Here is a 20,989-nt window from a genome sequence, read left to right on the forward strand (position 1 = left end):
TAAACTAAATCTCGATTTGCAGATCCAATTGCAAATATTAAATATTAAGTCACTGTTAGAGGTGTGGGTGAAGCACTGGCTTTATGGCTGCTCGCTTGTCCTTGGGGACCTGTGGTGTGTGTTCCTGTGGTCAACTGGCTGTAGAATGCCACTTTTAGTATGTAGGAATCCTCCATGTGAACCACATGGCTGATCCAGCAAAGCTGAGCTTTGATGAGCATGCTTTTGATACCAGGAATGTGACACTTTACAAGAACTTCAGTGTTAGAGATTTTGTCCTGCCACTTTATGTTGCTGATGGATCTTAAGTAGCGAAGCAGTACTGTATCTAGTTGCTTTATGTTATGTGGGTAGATTGTTCATGACACTCACCCATAGAGAAGTGATGTGATAGCTACTGCCTGGTAGACTTTGATCTTTTCTTTGGGATAAACTCCATGGTCTTTCCAAAGTCTGTGGCTGAGCACCACCGCCACCAAGTGCTGAGCTTGCTTTTGCCAGGCAATGGGCCATTTCGTTATCCTTTATGATGTTGCTGGAGAGGATACTCCCAAGGTTTGAGCACTTCTGAACTGAACTGAGGGTGTATTGTTATTTGTGCCTTTGGGATCTTTGATTTTGCAGATTGAAGAGATTACTGGCTGCCCTGAACTGAATATGCACTCCTATGTTGAGATCTTTGAGTGCTTAGAAGAACATGGCTAACAAAGTTGGAGCCACTATGCATTCTTGGTTGTGCCATTGACGACAGATACCTTTCTTGATGGGGCACCATTCTACATCACACTGGCCATCATTGTGTTTGTCGTATAAAAACTTGCCTACAAGGGCATATAGTCCAAACATACTAAGATTATTCTGGTTTGTCTTGGAACTGTTTTACATTAATGTTGAGAAATTGAGAATTCTACCACTGTTCTTCTGCCAATTAGATGGAAATCTGTTGTTTAGGATTCAATGAAAAATTATCAGTAATTTTCAGTTTGATCTTTAGTCCATTGCATGTTATTTTCATTTTGTTCTGAAGAGATCAGTGAGCAGTGGGTAGCCCTTGCTATTTCTAATGAATTCCTTGTTGGTTAAAAGGTTCATGTTCCAACGGTTTCCTATCCCTAGATTACTCCTTGTGTTTAGGAAGTATCGGCTTTCCTGTGGAAGTGGACTTTTTTAAAGCTTGCTTTATTAAGCTGTGAAGTGTGGTTTCCATGTGGATTTCATTCCTTCCAATTTCAAGAAAAGGAACTGGTGATTAGGTGCTATGATGTATGACCTGTAGGATAAAATCCCATGTGGTGCATATTGTAACCCAAAGGTAATTTGCACTAATTCACGAACACAGCGAGAGATAGTTGAATATTTCCGTTGGTACTGAGTGCACAGAGCATCAAATGGTGCTGATTAACAGCAGGATAACTTGTTGTTTGGGATTCTGGATGACTATAGAAGTATTTGTACAGATTTTCGCAATGCATGCTAATGCAGCAGAACACTTAATTTTGCATTGTTCTTGCAGTTCAGGAAGTCTGTGTTGATACTAAAAGATCATATTATGAAGAAGTATAGCATGTTTTTGCTGGCTTCATGAGCTGAGCCTATTTTCCTTTTTGCCAATCCTTGGGTTATACATTCCTTGGCTAAGTAGAGGGTACATATTCTAGCTCCTGGTCTTTGACAACCTTGCTTAATAACCAGTGGCTTGTAAATGCAACATTAAGGGATTTCACTTGTTTAAATGTGCCCGATCATTATAGCATCCATCAGCAAATAGCTCCTGCAACCTTAGAGAACTGAGTCTTCTTATTTAACCTGTATCTCAATGTGAAGCCGAAGAAAGAACTTGTATGTGTGTGGAGTTTTCATGAGTTCAGAACATCTCAAAGCACTTGACTGTCAATTATTTACCTTTGAAGTGTAATTACTCTTGTGCTAAGTGCAAAAGCCTATTTGAACACTACAAGAACACAAAGCATGAGATAAATAATGAATCTGGTGCTGGAGGATGTTCATCAGAACGTGGAAGAACTTGCTGCTCTTCAAAAGAAGTACCAGGGAATCTTTTACACATCATCTGAAAGAAGGCACTACAGCACTCCCATAGAACTTTGCAGAAGTGTCAACCCCGCTTACGTACTAAGATCCTGGAGTGGAAGTTGAATATACAGCCTTCTGATACGTTGGTGAATGTCTACCTAAGGTGACTGTTACACACATTGTTACTAACTTATTGGACATATAAAGAAAATTTGGGTGAGTCTTTGATAACTCATTTCTTTGAAGCAAGTTAATAAACCCTTCAAGGATAAAGTTATTTTTTCCTCCTTTGTTCATCTGCTGAAGATAGTAATTAGTATTAGTTGTGTTTAATTGTATGCAGGTGGTGGAAATTAACTGGGGATTCACTTCTGCTCCTAAAAATAGAAACAGACTGAAACCAGTTGCATTAGGAGATGTATGCTTATAATGTGTAACTCTGCGCACGTTTATAAGCATTTACTTAAAGATGGCTCGAGTTTTATCCTTCATCATCTGGCTTTCTATGCAGCGCTGGATGGTACTTGCACTTCAACAGATTTGGAACAAATTGGTTAAAATGTTACCAGATACATTAAGTAATGAGGATTAGTGAAAGTTTAAAGAATATATAAGTACTGCTTACTCTAGGCTTGGTGATGATAACCCATCAATATGTCAGTGAGCTGTAATTCCATGTAAAATAGCTGGAGTAAGCCATTTTATGTGTACTAATATATTCTCTAGTAAGATACGTATGCTGTTGAGTAATTCTTCCATGAAACAGGCACAAATAAAGCTGGATGTGGAGCATGATAAGGCAATTATTTCTGAAAAGTCTGGATTTGAAATTTACCTGTCAAAATATTATTGTATTCCCTTAACAAAACCAGTTGTTACTAATCAGGGTAATAGGTAAGTACTCATGTCTTTGATCAATAAGAATCATAGAGGAAATGTAAATTGTCTTACTGTTCCATAGACAATTTGCTCACCCTACTCGTCAAAGGTTAAATATTCTGCTAAAAGATGCACGTGTGGTTGATGAACAGTATTTGTGGCTAATAAATTGGTGAGGTGTGAATCTGTTTAAAAAGTATTGGAGTTTCCGCCACGACTTATTGTAAGCCTTCCATTGGCATGTGACTTTAACTAGTTGCTATTGATCCCAAGAGATGGGACAAATGCAAGTATTTTCATTCTGTACTTTGTAGACCTGGTGCCAAGATTTTGTTTTTTTACAAAGACAAAAGGGTTATTGCAGACAAAATCAGGGTGAAATGGATAGGAACTGAACTTGGGGCATGCAGGAAAATTTCTAACTGGCAAATTCCTCCCCATTATCAATGAGTTCAGAAACATAGCAATATAATGGGTATGAATACCCCAGCTGAAAATTCTTTCAAAAATGAACCCTCTGAAAGGAACCATTTGGTGATGAATTAAATTGTGCATGAAATTCTAGCAGCTTAACTAGACTGCAAGTTAATTATTGCCCTGGCATGGATGTTTCATGTAAAAAATTCGTTCCAGGTGGTTGAAGGATATAGTCCTTATCAACTGGTCTAAGGATGAAATCCCAAATTGCCTTTTGTTCTGTGTGATTGTACTCCTGCATAGAAGATACTACAATTAGTTCAGTTTGTTCTGAACATTTGAATGTTTTACGTATAGAGAAAGGGGCTTTTATCGAGGCTGAGGTCTCAAAAAAACTTGGAGAGCATTGAGGCATCGTATAAAACTAGTTGAGACAGAATTTAATTTCAGAGATTTGGTGCATTATAAAAGAGAGGGTCACAGAGAATGGAAAGGCCCAGATAAGGCCATGATGGTAAGATAGACAAACATGGCAATCAAACTGTTAAGATTCATTCCTCGTGATTAATTGGAATTAATTATGATATCTCAGACTTTAAGCAGTTGATAGAAGTAATCGAGGTACCTTGTACCTCAAGTGCTCATTTATGCTGAAGATTCTGAGCAACAAAATACAGGATATCAAGGGATGGCTAGTAGTAATGTGAGTGATCACGTGAGGGACTGAAATATCGCATCCAAAGACCAGTTGTCAAGAGCGGATATTCAGGTGACATATATTCCAGCAGGGTTTCTGAAAGGAAGGATGCAACGATTGTGCCGGAAAAGATACTTGCAAGTTTAAATATTAGTTCAATGTTCAGGCTGATGACCAGGAAGCGCGGTCTGAAGACTGGCAGAATGGGCTGAAAGAGTTGAGTAAGAAAGTATAGTGCAAGTTCTAACAGTACACCTGTAAGCTTGTCAGAAAACTAACACGTACCTCCAATAATGTGAGAGGGAGATCTTGCACTTCTATGTCTGTTGGGACGACTACTATAAATAGAGGTGCAGCTTGAAAAGATTAGGCAATGAAATAAGGGCTACAGAACAGCCTTGGAGCAAAAACCCTCCATAACCATGAAGCTGCCAGTTTACTTGGGGATAAGCTAATGAGAGGCAAAACAAAAACAGAAAATGCTGCAGAAACTGAGCAGATCTGGTAGCATCTGTGGAGAGAGAAACATTTAATGTTTCGAGACTGTATGACCCCTCTTCAGAGCTGAAGAGAAGTGGAAATGTGGTGAAATTTATACTGCTTGGGGGCGGGGGTGGGGTGGCAGGTGGAGCTGGACAGAAGGCCAGCGATAGGTGGGGACAAAGAATATTTTGCTTTTCTCTTAAAGTCAGTTAGATAGTTGGAGAGAGTTTGAAGTTCATTCTAATGTGCCAGATAGGGAAGAAGTGGCCTTGTCACATAGGTGAATTTGTACAGAGAGTAAGGCTCAAATGTGGCTAGTTGCTTGGGATTTTGAAGGGCGATTGGGTGATAAAGATGTTGAGTCAATTTTCTCACAGCTGGTAGAGTAACCTGAAATCATCTTAGTTGTTTTGACCACACATTCATTGGCATAAAAAGCTGCATTTCTGCAGGGTGCTACATGATAAAGAAAGGTGTTTCTGAAACCACCCAGAGAGACTGCTAATGCAGAAGGAAAACTATGGAAACTAAACAAATATGTCTGTTGCCTGATTGATGTTTCCAGGGTGTTGTATTTTTCATTGAGTTCTGTTTTGCTGAAAATATGTTGTTCAACTAAAAGCAAATCATGCAGTCTTTTATTGGTATACTTAAAGGAATCCTTTCGGGCATATCGATTATTTATGGGATGGAATTTGAGAAATGTATTAGAATTAGATTTAAAATTGGGAATCAGGCTTCTGTGGTTTTTAAATATATTGGTTTAGATATTAAGTAGAGTCGGTCTGGAATAACTTTAAATCAATAATGCCATTTAGAGTGCATCAACTCCCAATCTTGTTAATTGTGCTCGGTCATCACATAAAAATGTTATGTCTGAAGAGACCAAGTAATTCTGAAACTTGGTTGGCCCAATGGACTGGTTGTGTGCTCAGACTAGACTAGATACTAGCCTTGACCTGCTTGATGAATTAATTTCTGCAATGAAATGCCCTAAAGTTGAGACATAATCTTAAGGACAAAGAAAAGATTAGAAAAAAATAAACCTGAAGAAATGAGCACTTAAGCTGCCATCCTTAGGGGGCTCAAAGAAGATGACACCACATATTTTTAGCCATGATACACATGCTAACCCTTCTTACTGGGCAGCTGACTTCCAATATATTTCTGATGGGAGAATGCTTAGGGAACTAAGAAGATAAAGTTGTAAAAAGTACTTAGGCTGCTGAAACTTGTGTTTCCTCTTGTGGAGCAGTGGTTATGGGATTCAATTTGTTTTGAAATGTTGGTTTTACTTAACATACAACCAACAGATTCCCTTCTCTTTCGAAATAAAGATTATTGTATGTTAATTATGTTTAATTGTATACAGCTGGTGGGCATTAAGTGGAAATTCACTTGTTCCCTGGATTCAGTTGTGCTGGCCAATGTGCTGAGCTGTTCCTCGTTTAGACTGAATTCCAAGTCGAGCCTGGGGCTGGAGCCGGGACTGGGACTGAACCTGAACCGGAGTCTGGGTCTGGATTTCCTCCTCCGCCTGGGAGACTGGAGCATGGGGAGTGGGGGGAAGATCTAGATTTTACACGGGATAAAAACAACCCTGGGATTCTGGTTTGACCATGGGGTGATTCTGGCGGTGGACTCCCGGCCCACCGCTGGCATCCCAGATGGTGAAAAGGTGATTGAGATCAACCCCTACCACCTGGGAACTATGGCGGGCGGTGCTGCCGACTGCAGCTTCTGGGAGAGGCTCCTAGCCCGCCAATGCTGCATCTACGAGCTGAGGAACAAGGAGAGGATCTCAGTGGCCACCGCCTCCAAGCTGCTGGCCAAATGGTTTATCTGTATAAGGGCATGAAGCTGTCCATGGGCACAATGGTCTGCAGCTGGGACAAGAGTGGGCCAGGTCTCTATTATGTCAACAGCGAGGGCAATTGGGTCTCGGGGCAGGTCTTCTAGATGGGCTCGGGCTCAATACATGCAAATGGCGTGCTGGATCGATGCTATCGACATGAGCCCCAGGGAGGCCGACAAACTGGCCATGCCACCCATGGGGATCACAACTCGGGAGGAACAGTCAGCTTCTACCATGTTAAGGAGAGTAGCTGTGTGTGCGTCTACCACAATGACGTCATGGGTCTTCATCAGAAGTACAAAGAGGAATGTGCCTACCCTGTGACTGGGGCTGGGTGGGGGATGGGTCCGCCTAGGGAGGTGTGTGTTTGGCAGTGATGGATCTGTGGAATTGCTCTTGAACCTTCTGTGGTCACTGTTTGCAGCTGTTCGACTGTGGGAGGGTGACAGGAGGATCTCAATTGTCTCCCTCACTCGCCCGTGTTAATCAGAGCTGTTCAACCTGGGGAGCAGAGGTGATCTCATTTGTTCCTGCACAGCTATTTCGTGAACAGTTGAGCAGGAGAGTGGGTAGGGCCCTCTCACTCTCTTTCCCTCCACCCCAAGCTCAGAGCTATTTGGCATGGAGGTTGAGAGGGGGGAAATGCCTGAATCAGACCCAGCTTCTCTATTTTTACTGTGGCTCAGTAAGTGAGTAGAGGGCGAATATGGTCTCCCATGTCCCTTTTTACCCCATTCCTGTGACCCGACTTTCAATGAAGTGTGGGAGCGGGAGTTTGGGTTGGGAGTGGTGATGGAACGGAGTGAAGATTGGCAGGCAGATAGTGAGGGGGGGAGATGTTTCTGAAATGTATATTTTTGGGGAGAGGCATGAGATCCATTAAACCAAGACTTGGGCATTTTCCAGTCATTTCCTCACACCTTCCCACATTAACATTGACCCTCTGTAGTTGTGTTTTCTTGTTATGACCAATAAACTGTTACATTTAACTCAAAAAAAAATAGACAGACTGAAACTGTAGCTATAAAAACAAAAAACTGCGGATGCTGGAAATCCAAAACAAAAACAGAATTCCCTGGAAAAACTCAGCAGGTCTGGCAGCATCGGCGGAGAAGAAAAGAGTTGACGTTTCGAGTCCTCATGACCCTTCAGTTCTGCTGAAGGGTCATGAGGACTCGAAACGTCAACTCTTTTCTTCTCCGCCGATGCTGCCAGACCTGCTGAGTTTTTCCAGGTAATTCTGTTTTTGTTTTGAAACTGTAGCTGTTAGATTTGCAATACATGCTTGTAATGTATAATGCTGTAATTAAGTGCTTATAGAAGTGTGCAATGTTAGGCTCCAGTCCTATCCTTTACCAACTGATTTTCTTGATTATAACAACAGTGACTTGTACTATTAGTGGTAAAATGTATTTATTTCTAAAAAACGAGCCTGGCAAATATCACCAGATTTTCTTCCATTCTTCCTCAAATCAGGACATTGCAGCTGAATCCAGACAAATCTTCACCCAGCACGCATAAATGGCAGAAGTAACAGGATTTTAAATGTGGGCAGGCACCCTTGGCAGAATGTTTACTGTGTCTCTCCTTCCCTGCACCCTCCCTACGGTGAACCCCTCTGCCCCTCCCCCCTCTCCCCCTCCTTTGCAGAATCCTTGTATTGGCAGCACAGCCAATTGTGTGCATTGTGCAGTATTTACAATTGCAATTACTTTAAGTTACAATTTACAATAGCTTGGCATAATGAAAATTGCTTAGTAATTTCACAAGCTGAAATGTGATCTTTATGTTGCTGGAAGTATAGAACCATTATGGAGAGATGGAGGAGCAGTGGTATTGTCACTGGACTCGTAATCCAGAGACCCCGGGTAATGCTCTGGGGACCCGGGTTTGAATCCCACCACGGCAGATGGCACAACTTGAATCCAATAAAAATCTGGAATTAAAGGTCTGATGAGCATGAAACCATTGCTGATTGTTGTAAAAGCCTACCTGGTTCACTCATGTCCTTTAGGGAAGTAAATGTACCGTCCTTAACTGCTCTGGCCTACATGTGACTCCAGACCCACACCAAGGTGGCTGATTCTTGAAATGCCTGGAACCTACACTATATCGACTGCAGCTGTTCAAGGGCATTTAGGAAAGGGTAATAAATGCTGGCCTAGCAATTGAATGAATAAAAAAAATTATATCATTAGCTTAGTATGCATTTTATGTAAAACATTTTTCTGTTAACTTTCTCTTTAGCTGGCCTAATTCGCTGAATGGTACTGAAATCTGAATTGTTTTTCCTATTTGTTTTGAAGTGTGTCACAGGATTAAAATTAATGTTTTCAGATAATTTGCTTCATCTTTGCCTTGATGGTCGTTTACTCCATGTTGTAAGCTTGTAATCCCGATACATAGTTCTTATCATGTCGCAGTTGCTATGAAGTGTGTTTTCTTTAAATCTCTTAACTGTTGAGTCTTGTGAATTGTGCATTGGGGTCATAAAATTCCTGTCTATTACAGAGGCAATATCACTTTGCTTTACATTGGTTGAAATTTCAGTGTTTACATTGAAAACTGTCTTGAATGCGTTAGTTTGATTTTAAACATCAAGTTTGGTATGTTTGAAAAACTCTGATAGTCCATGTGTATTTGTAAATGGTTCCACCATGTGCTGAGGCTGCAGTGCTCTGGAATCCATACCATTTGCATTGCATCCGCATGTACAATTGAATATTTGTCCTCGCTTTGTTAAGAAACTGGCTTGCCGGTGCAGGGATTTAAGAAAAATTCCTGAGGCGTTTCTCTCTGTGCCAAGTTTACATCACAATTGCCACCAAAGTTGGAGGTGCCTCCAGTACATTATAATGCTCCTATATTGGTGCCAGTGGGGCAATTCCAGCTCCTGATATCTGAATCCTCTACAATTGACAACAACCACAGAATACCTTTACTGAATTCCTAGAGGCTAACTGATGCACAGACCCAATTTTAAGAGATCCACTCTTCAGATCAGATGCTATCTATAGATGCATCTATCAGATGCTCAAGGTAATTGTATCCTACTCAAAACAGCATGGAAGCAATTATAAATGGAGCCATAGGAGATTGCGTTGTGCCTTTGATTTGTATGTTGGGAAAGAAGATTCCTTTTTCGAAAACCTGTGACCTGTAAATTCTTGAAAAGTTTTCTGGAGATCCTAGAGAAACTCTTAAGTATGTTCTCTTATCCAATCCATTATCTTAATATGCTTATGACAGATGTCAGGTAGACAACCAAATGCAAAATTAAGAATGTAAAACTAGAGAGGAAAGTACCACTGCTGCTGTAGAAGTGGGATCTTGCATTGACATGGAAAATAGGTCCCAACTACATGAGTGTAATTAGACAAAAATTGACACTGAGCCAAAGAAGATGCTATTGGAAGGGATGATGGAAAGCAAAGTCAATCACCTTAAATTGCTGTCCTCTGGTCCTCAACCTTTCTGCCAATTGGTACAATTCTCCCTAGATAAACTTTTAACTCATCCAAAACATTGCTGTCTGTCAATTAAATTGCTCCAAATCTCGTTCACCCATCACCCCTTTGCTTGCTGACCTTTGGTTCCCTGTCTGACTGCCTCAATTTTTAAAGTTTTCAAATCCTTTTAAATTCTTCCATGGCCTTAGCCCACCCTCTCCACCTCAAAAGATGAGGAGGCAAATCACTTGCTTAAATTATGTAAAACTGTAATTGAAGTGAATGCATGAACAACTGTGGTAATTAAAATATACGCATCCATATTGAGCAAATCAGAATTGTAATAATTGACATTTATACAATGCATTTAACTTGTTAAAAGTCTTTGCTTTATGAAGAATAATATCAATACAAAAAACTGACATTTTGTGACATTGTGCATTTTCTAAGGATGGTAACTTTTCACCCCATTTATATTAGGGAAGTATTTGGGATTTTATGACAAATCGCCAGCTTCATGGCCACTTTGTATTTCCAGATTGTTTGTTTTTAACTGAAGTCAGATTCTCGAACTGCCATATTGGGATTTGAGCTCCTTTCGTTTCATTCCGTTCCATTCCATTCCGTTCCATGTGTGCTGTGTTCAAAGACAGGTCTTTGGCTCATTGTCTGCTAATGCTTTCTCTGAATTGTTTTCTTGGCAATTTTTCTGTCAGTAGTGGTTTGCAATTGCCTTCCACTCTCAGGCAGAGTGAGGAAGTGGTTCCCAAGTCTACCTCAGCTGGAGCAGGAATTGAATCCATACTGTTGATATTATTGTGAACGACATGCAAGCCATCTAGACAACTGAGCTAACCAACAGGCCCCCATTTGAGCTCTTGTTCTCTGGATTATTAATCCATGCCTTTGAGTTTCTAGATCAGTTACATAATCACTTCACCACCTCCAAGCCCAAAAAGTTTATGACAAGAAGTGTTAAGCCAGCAATATGTTATCAGCCACCAGAATGATTAGATCAACTATTTCCTTTTAAATTAGAAATGTTGTGAATTCTGAAGCTGCTTTAAAACTGCAAAGGACAAAGGTCAGCTTTCCTTTTAAAAAAAGTCTTGTTTGAGCCCATGGGATCCAAGGCAATTTGGCAAATTGGATCCAGAATTGGCTGAGCGGCAGGAAGCAGAGGGTGATGTTCAAGGGGTGTTTTTGTGACTGGATGCCTGTGTCCACTGGGGTTCCACAGGGATCGGTGTTGGGTCCCTTGCTGTTTGTGGTATATATATATAAGCGATTTAGACTTGAATGTAGGAGGGTTAATCAGTAAGTTCACGGATAACAGGAAATTTGATGGGGTGGTAAATAGTGAGGAGGATATATACGGGCTGGTCAGATGGACTGATCAGTGGCAAATAGAATTTAATCTGGATAAGTGTGAGGTGATGCACTGGGGTAGGACAAACAAGGCACGGGAATACATGATCAATGGTAGGACCCTGAGAAGTACCGAGGATCAGAGGGACCTTGGTGTGCATGTCCACCGGTCCCTTAAGGTAGATAAGGTGGTTAAGAAAGCATATGGGATGCTTGTCTTTATTAGCCAAGGCATAGAATATAAGAGCAGGGAGGTTATGCTGGAAAGTATAATACACTGGTTAGAGTATTGCATGCAGTTCTGGAATCCACATTATTGGAAAGATGTGATTGCACAAGAGAGAGTGCAGAGGAGATTTACCAGGATGTTGCCTGGGCTGGAGAGTTTTAGTTATGAGGAGAGATTGGATAGACTGGAACAGAGGAGATTGAGGGGGGACATGATTGAGGTGTATAAAATTATGAGGGGCATAGATAAGGTGGATAGGAAGGAACTTGTCCCCTTGGTGGAGAGATCAATAACCAGGTGGCATAGATTTAAGTTAAGGGGCAGGAGGTTTAGAGGAGATGTGAGGAATTTTTTTTTCACCCAGAGGGTGGTGGGAATCTGGAACTCTCTGCCTGAAAAGGTGGTAGATGTAGATACCCTCATAACATTTAAGAAGTATTTGGATGTGCACTTGCAATGCCATGGCATACAAGGCTATGAGCCTCGTGCTGGAAAGTGGGATTAGAATAGTTAGGTACTTGTTTGACCGGCACAGACTTGATGGGCCAAAGGGCCTTTTTCTGTGCTGTAGACTTCTATGACTCTTGTGGAATTATGTTTTTAATCTCATTGTTTTGGAAAAGCCTCAATGGCTTATGGGGTTCAGACTTTTAGTATCTTGAACTACAATGTTAAGGCTTAATATTTTAGTTGTGCATTTATTTCATTGAGTGCAGTGATACTTATAGATATGCAAATCTGAATCAGGCAAGTGTAGTCACCCATGTTCTGTGGAAGTCCAGTAATGCACAACAGTTTTAGCCCATATATTGACCTGATGTGTAAAAATCAAATATCTAGTTGAGGCCTCAACTCATGACTAGAAATTCAATGTGTATTTTAATGTGTAATACTCCTGGACAGTGACAGTTATGTTCTGGAATGCAGTATTTGTTCTATTAACATCTCCCTGTCCTGCTGCGAATAAGAGTTTCAAGATGAGCTGAATTGTTTCTGAAGTCAAAATTGAACATGTTCCAGTTAGTTTCAGTGCTGTGTGTTAACCATAATCATGAATTAAAATGCTGGTATGAATGTTGCAAGCCAGAACGTGGGTGAAAGCCACAACAGGCTCCTTGTCCCAATATCCCCTTTGCTTGCTTCAAACCGGTTAATAGGTGCTTATTTAGATCCCAGACTTTCGTTGTGTTGAGGCTAAGGTGCAAACAGAAGAATTATTGAGGAAATATGGATCATTGCTATTGTTCGTTCTCCTCCAGTTCTGCACTACTCTCTTCAAAGTACTAATTCATGCTGTGATAATGTTTTGCTAGTGCCAAGTGCCATTTAGTATCTCACCTGGTTGCCCATTGTTCATGTAAAACTGGACATTGAGTGTCACCATGCTCGTTTGAGCCTCATTCTGATATACTCATACGTGCTATTTTCTAGCAAATCCACATAATAATCAGGGTGGGAATCCCAGGTTGAATCTTTTTCCTCCTTCAGTTTACCACAAATAAGATGCAACAGGACGATGTTGAGCCCTGATCTGAAATGGCAGTTCAAGCTCTTGTTGCTAAATAATTTGAAAGTTATGCTTGGGACATTCCTATAATTGCGGAAGTAGATTTACTGAATCAGTCACATGTATTTATTTTGTATTTTGTGGAGTCATAGAAGGTTACAGCTAATTTTTGTGCCAGTATTTTTCCTACTTACACTCTCCAGCTCCTTTCCCCAAACGTATTGTTTAATGTACCATTTTTTTCAGGCAATTATTTAATTTCCATCTAAAAGAATTTATGAATCAGCAGTCATTTGTGGCTGAGAATTCCTCATTATAAGCATCCTCTATGTAAAGAATTACTTTCCATCCCCTTTTGTGAACTTAATTGTATGCTCCCTTGCTATAATCTCTGTGACAGATTGTTTCCACTGGATCTTCTTGTAACCCTTCATAATGATAAAAATTTTTAGCAAAACATCGCTTTTTTTCTGCTCTATGATTTTGCCGATAACAATATTGTACTCTGGATTTTGTTATATCATTTGCATGTGAAATTAGCATTGTTTTTGTAGTCTGTGATGCTGCACAGTGTACAGGTAAAGAGGAAAGAGGCTCAGTAAGAGAAAAAAGTTCAAATGTTTTTGCGATTGTATGTCAATGGAGCAGTTTTTTCAAGCCGTTCTTCAGAAGGGATAATACATCTGGATGTAAAAATACTTTCTTGCATTAAGTACAGCTGTACTTGTGGTTTAGTTAAATGTAATATTAATAAAGCTCATGTTTTGTGGTTCTTCAAACTTGTGCTGATTTTGAGTTTGGCCAAACTGTTGTGAATGAATAAAGCAGCTGAGTTACCAAATTAGATTGCAGTCGGAAGCTCAAATGCCATTTTATTTATGCTAATTTGATTTAAAGAAGCAATTGAAATGACAATTGAACATGCTTTTTGGAGAGTTTATTGGTGGAATGACTGTTCCATCAGCATCAAATTTATCACAGATTGCCTAGTGAGGACTCTCATTTCAGCTGTGTTGAGGGGATGTCAGAAGGCTGGAGGCAGTTGGACTGGTGATGACAGCTGTTTTTTTTTGGTTTGTATTGTCTCTTTTCTGTTGAAATTAACCATCTTATGTATCAGATAGTTTTACCACTGGCTGGTATAAACTGCAAATGTAACTCTTTCGAGTACAAACCCATTTCCATCTGTTCCTATTCAGATGAAGTTACGTTGTTTCATAGTTTGCCATTGTGAGATTTGAACTCTTGATGAATTTAATATTGTGTGTTATCAAACTGGATACTTCCTCCAGACAGTTCATTGTGCTGAGATGTAACTCTTTCGAGTACAAACCCGTTTCCATCTGTTTCAGATGAAGTTACATTGTTTCATAGTTTGCCATTGAGAGATTTGAACTCTTGATCTTGGGGTTACAAACCCAGTACCATAACCACTTGGCTATTCAGGCCAAGCTAAAATTGTTTTATAGTTTGCCATTGTGAGATTTGAACTCTTGATATTCTTTCGAGTACAAACCTGTTTCCATCTGTTTCAGATGAAGTCACATTGTTCCATAGTTTGCCATTGTGAGATTTGAACTCTTGATCTTGGGGTTACAAACCCAGTGCCATAACCACTTGGCTATTTAGGCCAAGCTAAAAATCCACTTCCATCTGTTTCAGATGAAGTTACATTGTTTCATAGTTTTGCCATTGTGAGATTTGAATTCTTGATACTCTTTTGAGTAAACCTGTTTCCATCTGTTTCAGATGAAGTTACATTGTTTCATAGTTTGCCATTGTGAGATTTGAACTCTTGATACTCTTTTTGAGTAAACCTGTTTCCATCTGTTTCAGATGAAGTTACATTGTTTCATAGTTTGCCATTGTGAGATATGAACTCTTGATCTTAGGGTTACAAACCCAGTACCATAACCACTTGGCTATTTAGGCCAAGCATAAACTGCAAATGTATACTTTTGAAGTGCTCTTGGTATTAATAATGAGAGAATGAGGCTATCAATTGGAGAGCAGCGTTAACAAATGAAGATAGATTTGTTAATCTTAAAGGTGATCAGTTTCGCCTGCATCCCTTAACGGGGCTAGATAGCATATTGACATCATCTGGTTTAAAATTATCTTATTTAAAAAGGCAGGAGTGGTTAGGGCCGGGGCGGGGGGGATGTTGGGTGGTCATGGGGAGGAGCAGGGATAGCACGGTGGGGGGGTTCAATGTGGCAGGTGCAGGGGAGGGGGCCATTACTATAGAAAACCAGGAGTTAAGTGGTTTTAATTCTTCAAACTTTTTCTGAGTAATTATTACTGTGAGACAGAACCATCTGAAGTTTGCAACTTATATTGTACAATATTGGACATTCCTGCTCCTGTACATGAATCCTCTTGCTATGAAGGCCAACACACCATTTGCCGCCTTTACCACCTGCTGCACCTGCATGCTTACCTTCAGCAACTGGTATACAAGGACACCCAGGTCTCATTGCACGTTCCCGTCTCTCAATTTATAGCCATTCAGATAATCTGCCTTCTGGTTTTTGCTCCCAAAGTGGATAACCTCACATTTATCCACATTATACTGCATCTGCCATGCATTTGCCCACTCACTCAGCTTGTCCAAATCACACTGAAGCATCTCTGCATCCTCCTCACAGCTCACCCTCCCACCCAACTTTGTGTCATCTGCAAATTTGGAGATGTTACATTTAGGTCCCTCATCTAAATCATTAAAATATATTGTGAATAACTGGGGTCCCAGCACCGATCCCTGCGGTACACCACTAGTCACTGCCTGCCATTTGGAAAAAGACCCATTTATTCCTACCCTGTTTCCTGTCTGCCAACCAGCTTTCTATTCATCTCAATACACTACCCCCAATCCCATGTGCTTTAATTTTACACGCTAATCTCTTATGTGGGACTTTGTCGAAAGCCTTCTGAAAGTCCAAATAAACCATATCCACTGGCTCCCCCTCATCAACTCTACTAGTTACACCCTCGAAAAATTCCAGTAGATTTGTCAAGCATGATTTCCCTTTCGTAAATCCATGCTGACTCTGTCTGATTCTGCCATTGTTTTCCAAGTGATCAGCTATTAAATCTTTTATAATGGACTCTCGAATTTTCCCCACTACTGACGTCAAGATGGCTGGCCTATAATTCTCTGCTTTCTCTCTGCCTCCCTTTTTAAATGGTGGGGTTACATTAGCTAGCCTCCAATCAGAAGAAACTGTTCCAGAGTCTATAGAATCTCGGGAAGATGACTACCAATGCATCCACTATTTCTAGGGCCACTTCCTTAAGTACTCTGGGAATGTAGATTATCAGGCCCTGGGGATTTATCGGCCTACAATCCCATCAATTTCTCCCACATTGTTTCCCTACTAATACTGATTTCTTTCAGTTCCTGTCTCTCACTAAACCCTGTGTTCCCCAACACTTCTGGTATGTTATTAGTGTTTTCCTTTGTGAAGACAGAACCAAAGTATGTATTTAGTTGGGCAGCCATTTCTTTGTTCCCCATTATAAATTCCCCTGTTTCTGGTTGTAAGGGACCTACATTTGTCTTCAATCTTTTTCTCTTCACATAACTATAGAAACTTTTACAGTCAGTTTTTGTGTTCCCTTACTCTCGTAATCTATTTTCCCCTTCTTAATCAGTCCCTTGGTCCTCCTTTACTGAATTCTAAAGTGCTCCCGATCCTCAGGTCTGTTGTTTTTTCTGGCCAATTTGTATGCCTCTTTCTTGGATCTAATGCTATCACTAATTTCCCTTGTAAGCCATGGTTTGGCCACCTTTCCTATTTTACTTTTGCACCGGACAGCAATAAACAATTGTTGCAGTTCACCCATGCGCTCTTTGAACGTTGCCATTGCCTATCCACCATCATCACTTTAAATAATGTTTCCCAATCCACCATAGCCAACTCACACCTCATATCGTAGTTTCCTTTTATTAAGATTCAGGACCCTTGTCTCAGAGTCAACTATGTCATTCTCCATCTTGATGAAGAATTCTATCATATTATGGTCGCTCATCCCCAAGGGGCCTCGAACAACTCGATTGCCAATTATTCCTTTCTCGTTACACAATACAGTCTAGGATGGCCTCTTCTCTAGTTGGTTCTTCAATGTATTACTCCAGAAAACCATCCCGTATACACTCCAGGAATTCCTCCTCTATGGTATTGCTAAAAATTTGATTTGCCCAATCTTTACGCAGATTAAAGTCGCCCATAATTACAGATGGTCCTTTAGTACATGCATCTCTAATTTCCTGTTTAATGCCATTCCCAACATCATCAACAATGTCCTGGAGCTTGGAGGTGACGGGCCCAGAGGACTGGAGATTTGCATAGGTTACACCTTTGCTCAAGAAAGCATGTAAGGATAAACCCAGTCAGTTCAATCCTGGTAGTGGGGAAGCAACAATCCGGGATTAACAGGACCATTTGGACAAGTGTGGATTAAGTAAGCAAAGCCAACACTGACCGTAAAAGGCTAGCTAACTTGATTAGTTATTTTGATTGAGGATGATGTGGTTGATGCCAACACGGGTGGTTCAGCTGTACAGGGGGGGTACAAGGAAGACTGGAAGCGCAATAGTGACAGGTGATTTGATGGTTAGGGAAATAGGCGTTTCTGCAGCCACAGGTGTAAATCCAGCATGATCTGTTCCTTCCCTGGTGCCAGAGTCAAGGATGGCACTGAGTGGCTGCAGAGCACCTTGAGGGAGGATGGTGAACAAGCAGCAGTCATGGTCCACATTGGTAAAAATGACAGGCAGAAAGAGGGATGCAGTCCTGCAGTCAAAATTTGGGGAAATAGTTTTGAAATTAACAAGCAGGAACTTTAAAAGTAGTAATCTGTGGCTTGCTCCCAGTACCACGTGCAAATGAGTATACAGATAGGATAAAGAAGATGAAAGCATAGCTGAATGGCGGAGTTTTGTTTCTTGAGATATTGGGACTGGCTGTGAGGGAGTTGGAACTTGTACAGGCCAGACAGATTGCACCTAAATAGAGCTGGGACTGCGTTCCTTGTGTTTTGCTGGTGGTTTTGAGATGGAGTTTAAATTAACTTGGCAGAAGTATGGGAACCAGGCGATAATATCAGAAAGGAATACCGAGGTGCACAGGATACTGGGAGAGATGGATAGCACTAGAATAGTGAATTGTGAATTAAAAGGTGGTGTCAGAGTAAGGGATAAAGAAATGTCTAAGTCAGGGTTACTGTGCATGTATGTGAATACACGGAGTGTGGCAAATAAGATTGAATTACAGGCGCAGATTGCCCTATGAAAATATGATGCTGTGGCTAGAACAGAGACCTGGCTCAAAAAAGGGCATGACTGGGTATTAAATATTCCTGGATACAGGGTGTTCAGGAAGATAGGAAAAGAATAAAAGGAGAAGCAGTATTAATTAAAGAGAGCATTGCAGTGCTTAAGAAAGAGGATGTCCCAGAGGAGTCAAGGACAGAATCTATTTAGCTAGACCTAAGAAGCAAACAAAGTGCAGTTACGTTCTTGGTGTAATCTGTGGGCCACCAATTAATAGTAAGGTTGTAGAGGAGCAAATTTGCAAGGAAATTACACAAGAGTTGCACAATTGTAGAGTAGTTATAATGGGGGACTTTAATTATCCAAATATAGACTGGGATAGTGATAGTGTGAAGGGCAGAGAGGGGCACGAGTTCCTAGAGTGTGTTCAGGAAAATTTTCTACCGTTGAACAAAAAAGGAGGCACTGCTGGACCTGGTTCCTGGGAATGAGGTGGGCCAAATGGATTTAAGTGTCAGCAGGAGAACATTTAGGTGACAACGATCATTATATCATCAAGATTAGGCTGGGTCTGGAAAAGGACAAAGAACAAACAAGAGTAAGACTAGATAATTGGGCGAAAGTCAACTTCAGTAGGGTAAGAACAGACCTGGGCTGAATATATTGGAGTCAAAAGTTGGCTGGAAAAACTGTAACTAAACAATGGGCTACCTTCAAAGAAGAGAGCATTCAGGCTCAGTCAAGGCATATTCCCTCGAAACAGAAACGTAGGGCAATCAAATCCAGAGCTCCCTGGATGACAAAAGGGTTGTAAATTAAGATATAGAAGAAAAAGTGTGCTTATGACAGATGTCAGGCAGAAAATGCAGTTGAGAACCAGGCCTAATGTAGAAGGTTCAGAGGGAAGTGAAAAAGCGAATAGGAGAAGCAAAGAGCGAGTATGAGAAGAGACTGGCAGCTACAATAAAAGGGAATGCCAAAGTCTTTTCTAGGCATATAAATAGGAAAATGGTGGTATAAGGAGGAGTTAGAGACTGAAAAAGGAGTTTATGCATGGAAACATAGGACATAGCTGAGGTATTAATTGAATACTTTTGCATCTGTCTTTATCAAGGAGGAAGATGCTACCCAGGCTATGGTGAAAGAAGAGGTAATTCAGACAGTAGAACGTTTTAAAATAAATAAGGATGTGGTATTGAATAAGCTGTCTATACTTAAAGTAGATAAAGTACCACCAGAACCAGATGAGATGCATCCAAGGATACTGAGGGAAGTGAGAGTGGAAATTGTGGCAGCACTGGACATCATTTTTCAGTCTTCCTTCAATTCGGGTGGTGCCAAAGGATTGGAGAATTGCAAACCTTACACCGCTGTTTACGAAAGAGTATAAATATAAGGCAAGTGACAACAGGCCAGACAATTTAACTTCTGTGGTGAGGCAGCTTCTTAAAACAATAATTTGGGACAAAATTAACAGCCACTTGGACAAATGCGTGTTATTTAAGGAAAGCCAATGTGGATTTCTTAACGGAAAATCATGTTTCACTAACTTGCATATTGCGTGCAGTTCTGGAATCCGCATTATAAGAAGGATGTGATTGTACTAGAGAGAGCGCAGAGGAGATTTACCAGGATGTTGCCCCGGCTGGAGAGTTTTAGTTATGAGGAAAGATTGGATAGACTGGGGTTATTTTCCCTGGAGCAGAGGAGATTGAGGGGGGACATGATTGAGGTGTATAAAATTATGAGGGGCATCGACAGGAAGGAACTTTTTCCCTTGGTGGAGGGATCAATAACCAGGGTGCATAGATTTAAGGTAAGGGGCAGGAGGTTTAGAGGGGATGTGAGGAAGAATTTTTTTCACCCAGAGGGTGGTGGGAACTTGGAACTCCCCGCCTGAAAGGGTGGTCGAGGCAGAAACCCTCAACATTTAAGACATATTTGGATGTGCACTTGCGATGCCATGGCATACAAGGCTATGGGCCTCGTGCTGGAAAATGGGATTAGATTAGTTAGGTACTTGTTTGACCATTGCAGACTTGATGGGACCAAGGGCCTTTTTCTGTGCTGTAGACTTCTATGACTCTATGAACTTGCTGGAGTTTTTAAGAGGTAACAGAGGGGACTGATGAGGGCAATGTTGCAGATGTACCTGGACTTCCAAAAGGCATTTGATACAGTGCTGCACAGCAGACTTCTAAGCAAAGTTAAACTTCATTGAATAAAAGGAACAGCAGCCACGTTTTTTTTTTTCAGATTGGAGGGAGGTTTGTAATGAAGTTCCCCAGGAGTCAGTGTTGAGACCTTTGCCCTTCCTGATACGTACTAATGACCTTGATTGTGGTGTGCAGGCCATGGTTTCAAAATTTGCATATGATACAAAGATTGGAAATGATGTCAACTGTGATGGGGTTAGTCTTGAACTTCAAAAGGACATAGACATGTTGGTGGATTGGGCAGACAAGTGGCAGATGAAGTTCAATGCAGAGAAGTGTGAGGTGATTCATTTTGGCAAGAAAGCTTGATGAGATAGAATAAAATAAAGGGAGAGCTTCTAAAGGATGTGCAGGAACAGAGGGACCTTGGTTTATATGTACATAGGCCATTGAAGATGGCAGGGCGTGTTGAGAGAGCAGATAATAAAGCATATGGTACCTTAGGCTTTACTAACAGTGGCATTGAGTACAAGAGTAAGGGGATTTTGTTGAACTTGTATTAGACACTAGTTAGGCCTCATCTGGCGTACTATGTCCAGTTCTGGGTGCCATACTCGAGGAGGAATATGAAGGCATTGGAGGG

General features: G+C 40.9%; 1 protein-coding gene and 1 pseudogene across 8 annotated transcripts in view; both read left to right on the top strand.

Annotated features, from left to right (window-relative positions):
* numb (NUMB endocytic adaptor protein) overlaps positions 1 to 20,989 on the top strand; it is a 244,205-nt gene that overhangs the window by 24,737 nt on the left and 198,479 nt on the right. The window lies entirely within an intron of this gene.
* Positions 1,981 to 17,296, top strand: LOC121292324 (annotated as a pseudogene).

Source organism: Carcharodon carcharias, chromosome 20 (genome assembly GCF_017639515.1).
Source record: "Carcharodon carcharias isolate sCarCar2 chromosome 20, sCarCar2.pri, whole genome shotgun sequence".
NCBI classification, from domain to species: Eukaryota; Metazoa; Chordata; class Chondrichthyes; order Lamniformes; family Lamnidae; genus Carcharodon; species Carcharodon carcharias.